Genomic DNA, 9,105 nt, shown 5'->3' on the forward strand with positions numbered 1-9,105 from the left:
CAGAGCTTCTTTGCACACTCTTCCGTCGAATCTCAGCATTGGGGCACTTGGGTTTGCTTTTTAAAACGCTAATGTTTACGGAAAAAAAAAGGGCAACGAGGAACCGAGCGAGTGCAAGAGGAAATGCAAAGAAGCCGCCGTCATTAATAATACAGAATGCCTTACGAGTATGTCTTGCGTTGAAAGCCTCCCAAGCCGCTCAGTCGCTGTTGTGTCTCACATCCGCATGTGCCACCTCGCAGCAGGATTTAGTCGCCACTTTAATTTCTACCTCTGTGTGCAATCAACCAATTAAGGCGGTCCAATTAAAAGCCAATTCCAGCTGAGACTAGCGTGCTTTGTGCCTAATGGTTATGTTGTAATTAGCACCAGAGGTCCTGCCTCAGGGATGTACTACTCCTCTCAACTGTTAAATGAACACGTCTATTCCATCCTTTATTCATATGCCGGTCGGGCTCAATAAGGTATTGATCTGGATCGAAAATTTCAAAGAAAACTGCAGCTTTCATGTCAAAGAAGGAAACGCTGTCACAGTGTAAGAGCGGTAAACGCTCCGCTCGGCTCCCTTTAGTACGCCCACATCCTTTCAAAACACCACGCTATCTGTATTCACCGCACACACACACACACACACACACACACACTCTCACCGAACCAAAACTTGAAAAGGGGAAATGGCGGAGATATGAAAAGAAAGCAATCCACGCTTCATATTTACCCAATTCTCAAAGGGCCGCGACTCTTTATGAGGACATATGACTTTAATGCTCATGCTCTACGTGTTGCGGCTAGACTCGGGGCCGTTACATCGCAGTGGCCAAATGGAGGCACAAATTACAGTTTCACCTTTCACATATGTGCTCCACTAAATGATGAGTATTGATTTGACGGTTTATGTAGCATTACTTGCGCTGTGCCCGGGATAATAAATTCCCAGCGGGCCATCGGTGGAATATTACTGCGGCACGATCCGGCGACCCGGTGTTGAGGTCAGCGTGAACAAGCAGGGTAATAATTGAGATAATTACAAACCAGCATAAGCAAAAACACACATCACATTCGTCACGCTGCTACATTGCGGAGTGAGTGCGAAATCATGGTGCCGTGGAGTGCACCACATGATTGGGTATGATTTATTGATCAGCCTTCTTGTAATGTGTAACGCAATTGCTTTTTATTGCTTTACATAGAGCAGGTCTAATAAAATATTTTGACAGGGCTGCACAAGTGCTGTAAGATAAAGAAGTGAGGAGGAGTTTGTGGGCTCTCAAGCAGCAGTTGCTGTTGTTCCGACTTGATGATACAGTGGAACCTCAGTTCACAAACTTAATTCAGTCTGAGTCTCTGTTCGTGAAGTAAAATCAAAGCAGTTTTTCCCATTACAATTCAAGTAGGGTTAGAAATCCCCACTCAATCGTGGGGGTTATGTTCCAGACCACCCCCGTAACAAGTGAATATAGTTTATATATATAATGATATAATGAAATACACCCTAGGAATGGAATGGAATTGAATTTATTGTCATTACACGTATGCAGGGCAACAAAATTCACAAGCAAATAAAACGCGTCCATAAAAAAAATAATTAAAAAAAAGATCAACAGAGGGAGACAGAACAGAGAAGTTTGACGGGTCAACAAACGGCGCATTGACTGTCACGGATGAAAAACAAAAACATAAGGAAAGGATCAGGGAAAAAAACAAGCCCCAAGCTTCGCTAATATAAGTGACCGACACAGTACGGGATTGGAAAAAAACATCTGCAATATCCACTTGAATAGGAGGCATAAACAACAGATACATACATAAGTCTTTAAACGCACAAATAATACAAACATTTAAACACATATAATTTAGTGAGAAAGAGCAAGAGCCATGGATAAACGCAAACATTTTGGACAGTACCGTGTAACAGTGTACGGTTCCGTCACAATACTGCCCAGCTCTGTCGGTATCAATGCATGCCTAATTGATGTAACGTTGCTACAAGGTTTCACAAACTCAGTCTTCCCCGGCCCCTCAAAGGCGCAAGTCATGTTTTAAACCGAGTATTAGCATGTCTTTATGCATTTGTCGCTTTCTCATGTTTTCACCACGGATCAAAGCACAAAGTCAAGTCAAGTCAAATTTATTTATATAGCCCTGATCTTAACCCTCAGGAGGGCAAGGAAAAACTAAAAAAAAAAAAACATCTGGGGAAAAGTGAGAAACCTTGAGAAGGGACCACAGATAGGGGAATCCCCTTTCCAGGACGGCTGCAATGGATGCCGAGTGGGCAACATTGAACACACATTATAGTACTATACAGTGTTTGTTAAAGTGATGTGAAAGTTAATCAAATGAAGTGCTGCAGGAAGATGACATCGGTGAAGTGAGCAGGGGCCCACTGGTCGATGTCGAAATCTCCATAGCAGCGCCTCCGAGGATGTGGTCAGCCTCCCATCTTGTAGCAGTCAGTTGCTGTTGGATCGAAACAGCAACCTTCAATTCGGTCGTCATCACCTAATTCCCAAGCCTGGGAAAAGGGGGGAGAAAAAGAATACAAGCGGCAGTAAAGAGGCCAAAACAAACAGTTCAACTAAATGCAGGATCGTACAAATAAGTCTTAAGTCGTGTTTTAAACATTTCTACTGAGGTAGGACATTCCAAAGCATCAGTGCCCGTATAGAAAACGCTCTACATCCTGCAAACTTCTTTTTGGCTCTCGGTATCACTAAAAGGCCGGCATTTTGTGACCGGAGGTTTCGGATCGGAACATACGGTATCACTAAGACGAGATAGGAAGGTGCTAAGCCGTGCAGTATTTTGTAGGTATGTAGCAAAAACTTGAAATCGCATCTCAAGTGGACTGGGAGCCAATGCAAATTGGCTAATATCGGAGTACAGCATGTGCAAAGTTGTGACAGCTGAAGTATTTGAAACACACATTACCGCTATCTAAAGGACTGCGGAACAGCACGTCCAGTATATGTCTGAGCGGTCAATTCGTGGCTGTTTGTGCTGAAATGGTAATGCGAGCATCACCACAATCACAGGAAAAGAGCCAATATCACTATGTATGGAAGGAGAGGAGTGAGGTAGAATGGGAGTGAGGCCTTGGAGAAATAAATCTGTGCTTTCATTTCTCAGGGAGACGGCGCAGGAGACACATCGCCGTCAGGCTGGGAAAGTCAAGCTCGGCAAAGGCTTGACAGCAGAGCCTTGGGCAAGCGTGAGGATTGTCTCGCCTGCTGTAGCACCACGAGAGAGACACAGCAGCAAGGGTATGGCTCGAGATGAGCGGGATGGAGAACTTTTATGAAAGGGGCGGGGGGGAGAGCAAAGGGAGAGAGGTAGAGCGGACCGGTTTCTGCAGCCATCTGGCCCGTTCACTGATCCAGAACATTGACACTGGCAGCACAGGGAGACAAGAGGAAAGAGAGCAGAGAAGACAGTTCCTCTATCTAAAGCGGAGAAGTCCGTTTTTTTCTCACTTTAGGTTCATCCCGCACTACACATTACCATGTCATTCAAAATTAACCTGATTTATCCACTGCTCTAATACAGAGGCAAAAGACAAATTGGAATGAATGAAAGCAGACGTTTTTATAAAACTGTTGTTTCAGACAGGATTGTTAAGACTTTGTATATCTTGTAGTGCTGAAGCGTATTCAATTACTGAGAACTCACCAACTTGTCATTCATTAGTGCAACTTTTACAGCGGAGCACTTTGATCAACAGCCACCATACGTTTTAGTTGAGATCATGGTGTAGTATATTTGGATATTTCATTTTAGTTGTATACCTTTTAAGTAATTTTTAGACCAGTTATGTTACTTTTCATTAGTTTTTTTTTGTTGTTGTTGTTTTTTTTTAATGGGGGGGCGGTGTGTGCCTGCTTGGCGCTGAATCAAAAGCGGTGGGTTCGGTGACCTGGCTGTATTATTGTAATATTTAAAAATTTTTAAAAAGGCATCATCATAAAAACCACCGGAGCGGTCCATCAGTCCGTCACTCACGCCCGTTTTGCCGAATTGTCGAATGATGGGACACATTTTAAAATAGATGGACTGACGAATGACGGAAGTGGGTTTTCATCCCTCAGTGTAATCGTCACTAACCGCATCCATCAGTGACGGTCGTTTTTCTGACGTTTTTTTTGTGGGTACCGACTGACGGGCCAACGGACTTCTGACGGACGAACTGACGGACTCAACTGGCGAACTGAGTGACAGATCGACTATTACAATTCGGTTCGTCACGAAAAATGACAGGTTGACGAATGACGGACGGATACCCTGGCTGCTGATGGATGACAAATGACAGACCAACAAAATTGAGTAAAATGCCCACCTCTGACAAAAACACTTAAAAACTTAAAATTGAGATTTAGGAATGCCATGATGTATCAACCTCAATTATTAAAAACTATCTGGATCGATACCAAAATATGTTGCACACCACTTGAGAACATTTGGGGGACAGTAGCAGCGCACGAGTTATTTGTTTATGAATGCTGACAAAAGAATACTTAATTCACTGCCGATTTCTTAAATAATTTCATTACAGGAAATGGATGTTTTATCCTTGATGTGACTTTTGAAATGAGATAAGACTAGCAATTAGGATTTAGTTGATTAAGATAGCTCTGCTCGACCACATTAGTCAGCGATTAGCTGCGGCCGGGCACAGAGCTGATAGTCGTTGACACACAGGATTGGGACAAGGTGGCATATCTTGTCCAAACAGATGGCAGGAGTCGCTCGCATGAATGAATACACACACGCACACACACACACGCATGCACATGTTATAGCTAGCCAAAAAAAAAAAATTAAAAATCAAGAAAACTGAAATGGTGAAAATAGGTTTTACTACCGGTATACCTCCACAACTGAGTACGGTAGTTCTCAGTCTTTGCATGATCCAGCAATGATATTCCAACACGTTAAAATGTATCCTGAAACTAATCTGAATTTACTCAATTTAATAATATAAAGGATCAAACGTATCATCATGAACAAATCATTCTGAGATTTAAAAAGTGATAAAAAATGAGCTGACTGACAAAAGAGGAACGGGCTTTAGCTCAACGTAATCTAATCATACTGTTTATTATATTTGCAACAAATGCAAACAAAACACATTCTCATGTTATTTGTTCGACAAAGACAGCCTGTAAAAGAATCCAAATGAGCCTCACATGCAGGGTGTTGCCTTATTTGTATTACTGCTTAATGGTAGTGACTACAGATTTATGAGTTGGGCAAACCATGACTCACTTTTGAAATGGTCTTTGAAAAACGTCCATATGGATCAAGTTACAATTTTATGCCGTTTTTAAAAATGGTCTGTGGTGTGGAATAATAGTTTTTGGAACAATGTTAGCAGTATCTATTTTTGAGCTGAGACAACCGCGACAAAGACTTTTGGGCTGGATTTCCCACGCACATTTTGGTACGAATGAAATGAAATCGAAACGTAAAATGCCCACATAACAAATTGATAATGCGAGAGGGAATGCAGTATAACATCACTGTCGGATCACAACCATGCATGTCACAACACTTTTGTTTTCCCCAAGCACAATAAAAATCGATTTCACAGTAAAGAGTCTTACATTCTGTCTCCGAATGAGGACTATACCAAACATATATTAGCTTCCCAGAAGGATGGGTAGCAGCATTTTGTGTTGTTGTTGTTGGTGAAGTGTCCGCTGCATGTGCCACATACACAGATCTTCACGTAAAATTGCCATGTTGACGGTGAAGTAGCTCCTCCTCGAGTGAGAATCACGGTCAGAATCTGCCAGAGTTGCAAATGAGGGTGAAAATTGCGGCGTAATCACGGCCAATCATGGCTCAGCTTCAGAAAACAGGTGAGCTATTATTGGTCGTTACCTGAGCCCTGAGCAAACGTGATGTCATTTTTAGTCGATAGAACGTAACAAAATGGTTGCCCGCTGAGATGGATAAAAACAGGTGAATTTTGCTGCTTAATTCATATCCCACAAACACAACATTAATTAGCATGGCGTGTTTAGACTAGTGGGGGCATATATAATAATTTATTGTCAAGAAAATGTTGGGGTTGACTTTCACTTAAAAAAAAATAAAAAAATAACTAGTTCTAGCAACATGTTATAAACGTGCCTTCATTGGCTCTTTAGCTGCACAGTTTAAATAGTACTTGCAGAAGAACACAGAAAGTGTTTTTAAGCATTGTGGACTGTGATTATACACACTAATATTAGTCTGGTATTCATAAAAAAAAGAACATTTGATGAAATTTCTGAATTCCTGTAGATGTTTTATTTTCAGTCAACCAGCTGCAGTTTTTTATTTTTTTTATTTTTATGACTTTCCCTCTTGAGTCTGAATCACTAGTTGTGCCCTAGTCTTGTTTACTCACAAATACTGTGGCTAGTGTTCTTTACATCGGAACACACTGAAAACACAGCATGGGAACCCTTGGAAAAGAATGTTTTTCTGAAAAGAAAACTCCGGGGGATCCTCCAAAATGAGAATGAATTGAAAGAACAGTCGCTGATTGAAGATCTTATAAAGTTCTGTCCTTATGTTCCAAATCCTTCATGTGGATGAGTCTTGTTGGAGATTAGCTCACAAACTTTGCAAAGACTCATAATACAACTAGAAAATCTAAAATATGAGAGATACGTTATGATCCACATTTGAATCCTTTCTTCCTCTTCACATGGCGTAAGCAGTGACAAAAAAACGATTTTGCATTTAGAGTAGTGAAATCCATTTGCAGCCATGTCTTTTTTAAATTTTTTTTTTTATTTTTTGCAGGACAAGTACACAGCCAGACCTACATGGCTCCAAATGACCTTCCGATTGTGACATTGGGAATTGTCGCTGTCACTGTTCTCCTCCTCCCCTGCTCATGTGGAAACATTCCGTCTTTGTGCACGCTGGCTGGCTGGCTGGCTGGCAGCGCTCAGCCATGTTCACCACCCCTGAAGGAGAAGCAAGCTGGTCCCAAAGTCGCTGAGGCGGATTAGCCTGTCCTCTCGCTCTCTTTCCCTCCATCTCCGCTCGCTGTTTAAAGCGTATTGGAGGGCATGTGGAGCAACAACAAGCTTAAAAGTGTTACTAAAAGTTTACGCATTTGTTGAGGGAACTGAGGGACTTTGCGTCATTCTTAGACCATCCCATAAAACTAATGCATTCCCACTTGCACTCTGAGTCAATATTGCAAAGGTCCATTTGGGGTGCAGGGTCAATAAACAAAAGAAAGCAATAGTTCGAATCCTAGTCCTGGCAGTTAATCAAGAGCGTTTTTTTTTTTTTATATTCATGGCCAGACGTGTAACCTTGGACAATGATGGTGTGACAGGGTTTTAGACTTAAGGTTAGGAACAGAATGAGTTTTTTTTCCCACTGGAATGTTCTCTCCAAAAAGAATTTCATTAACTACAAGATTGTTCAGTTTGTTCTGCTACTTGTGAATATGGCTGACACAGTTTTCCCAGACGTCTACCTTTTGAGACCTTTGAAAAGCATCTGATCAGGATTTGTTCAGATTAGATTGTTCAAATCAGATTATTGAATGAATAACAAAAGCATCAGAAAGATACTTCTTTCAGAAGTCTGACAGCCTTTCAGGCACCTACAGGAAACTTCCACAACAAAGAATTAAGGATATACAGTGTTCTAGGACAGGGGTCCCCAACCAAACGGGCCGCTTTGGACCAGGCCGTGGCAACGCCTTCCCCCGCCCCGCCCCCGGAAGCCAAGTTGTCACCGTCGCGTAACGCTAATATAAAATGCACAAGCTAGCATCTCTGTCGCGTAATGCTACTATTAAATGCACAAGCTAGCAAATGAGTAAAACAAATAGACGTATTGGGCACCACTCACACCTAGCCAGCACCCGCCACCACCACCACCCCTGCCCCCGCTGACGGTGAATAGTTACAGGGGAACGCGAACGTCATAGACTTGTACGAACGGGTCCGTGGAAGAAAAAAGGTTGGGGACCACTGTTCTAGGAGACGTGTTCGTTCTGGCGTTGGTAATTTTACAGATGCGCGCCGTTGTGGGCGTGAACAGAGCCGACTCTATTCACCATCAATCAAAGTGTCTCCTCTCATTCCCCTTAACAGTGGTGTACTCACACTTCTCCTTGGAGACATTTCTGTGGAAAAGGACACAGCAATCCATGCGACTTAAATATTTCCACGGACGGCAGAGCAGTCAGGCATTATGGTTCACGAAAATCATGTCTCCATATCGTTTTCTACAGTAAATGAAGCCCTCCAAAATTTCAAAATGACAGAAATGTTAAACTTTCACACATCTTTTGGATTTCAACACAGTTCAAAATTGATTTATTATCAGCCATCAGACTTTTAGAAAAAAGACGATGCTGATATTCGTCAAAACACAGAACATCGGCGTCGATAATCGGCCCCACCGATAATCGGTCCATCCCTAATGTGCACGCTCTCCATCAGTCTGCAGTTACTGAATGTGCATGTGCCGTTAAAGCTTGATACTTTGAACACATTTGTCACCTGGTCGGCTCAGGTTGGATTCAGCACGGCATCACCAGCAAGCCTCTATTATTGATGACAGGGCTGCTATGCGAGAGCACGCACAGGCAATCAAGTGTGTTTTGCGGATGGTTCATCTGAAGACACTAAGTTGAGCTGTCTGTGTACATAGCATTCAAAATGCTCGTCAGTTATTCCCGTGCGTCCACGATGAGCGGTCCTCCTAAACCGTACATGTCCTCTGGAACGCACCATTTGGCTCAGCGCCAATCACCAAAAAGTTTCCTTGTGAAGTAAATCAACTTACTGGACCACCCCCAACTCAGGTGTTTCTCTGACAGATTTTTTTTTTCCTCCCTCTTTCTTCCGTCACAGTCTCCATGGCAAATAGGCAGAATCGCACATGGATTTTCTCCCCAGGTGGGCCACCTGTATTGTTGCCGACAGGAGCCAGGAGTGATTGAAGAGCTCCACAAAGAAGAGGCAATTTTACAAAGCGAGCTGCTCACCTCTGAGGAAAGCGGCATGTCGGTTGGATTGTGAGCTGGCGTGTGTCATGAGGTGAACAGAATCTTGCGATTTTATGCATGTGTTACGTTTTGGCGAT

At 42.6% G+C, this 9,105-nt stretch overlaps 1 long non-coding RNA gene across 1 annotated transcript; it reads left to right on the forward strand.

The window, feature by feature from the left end:
* The first annotated feature begins 885 nt into the window (after positions 1 to 885).
* LOC147147224 (uncharacterized) lies at positions 886 to 8,849 on the forward strand. Its single transcript, XR_015086876.1, has 3 exons — positions 886 to 1,008; positions 3,130 to 3,263; positions 6,793 to 8,849. It is a non-coding gene; the product is annotated as an uncharacterized LOC147147224 (long non-coding RNA).
* The last annotated feature ends 256 nt before the right edge of the window (positions 8,850 to 9,105 follow it).

The sequence above is a fragment of the Filicampus tigris genome, chromosome 5 (assembly GCF_054856515.1).
Source record: "Filicampus tigris isolate MCC_2025a chromosome 5, RoL_Ftig_1.0, whole genome shotgun sequence".
NCBI classification, from domain to species: Eukaryota; Metazoa; Chordata; class Actinopteri; order Syngnathiformes; family Syngnathidae; genus Filicampus; species Filicampus tigris.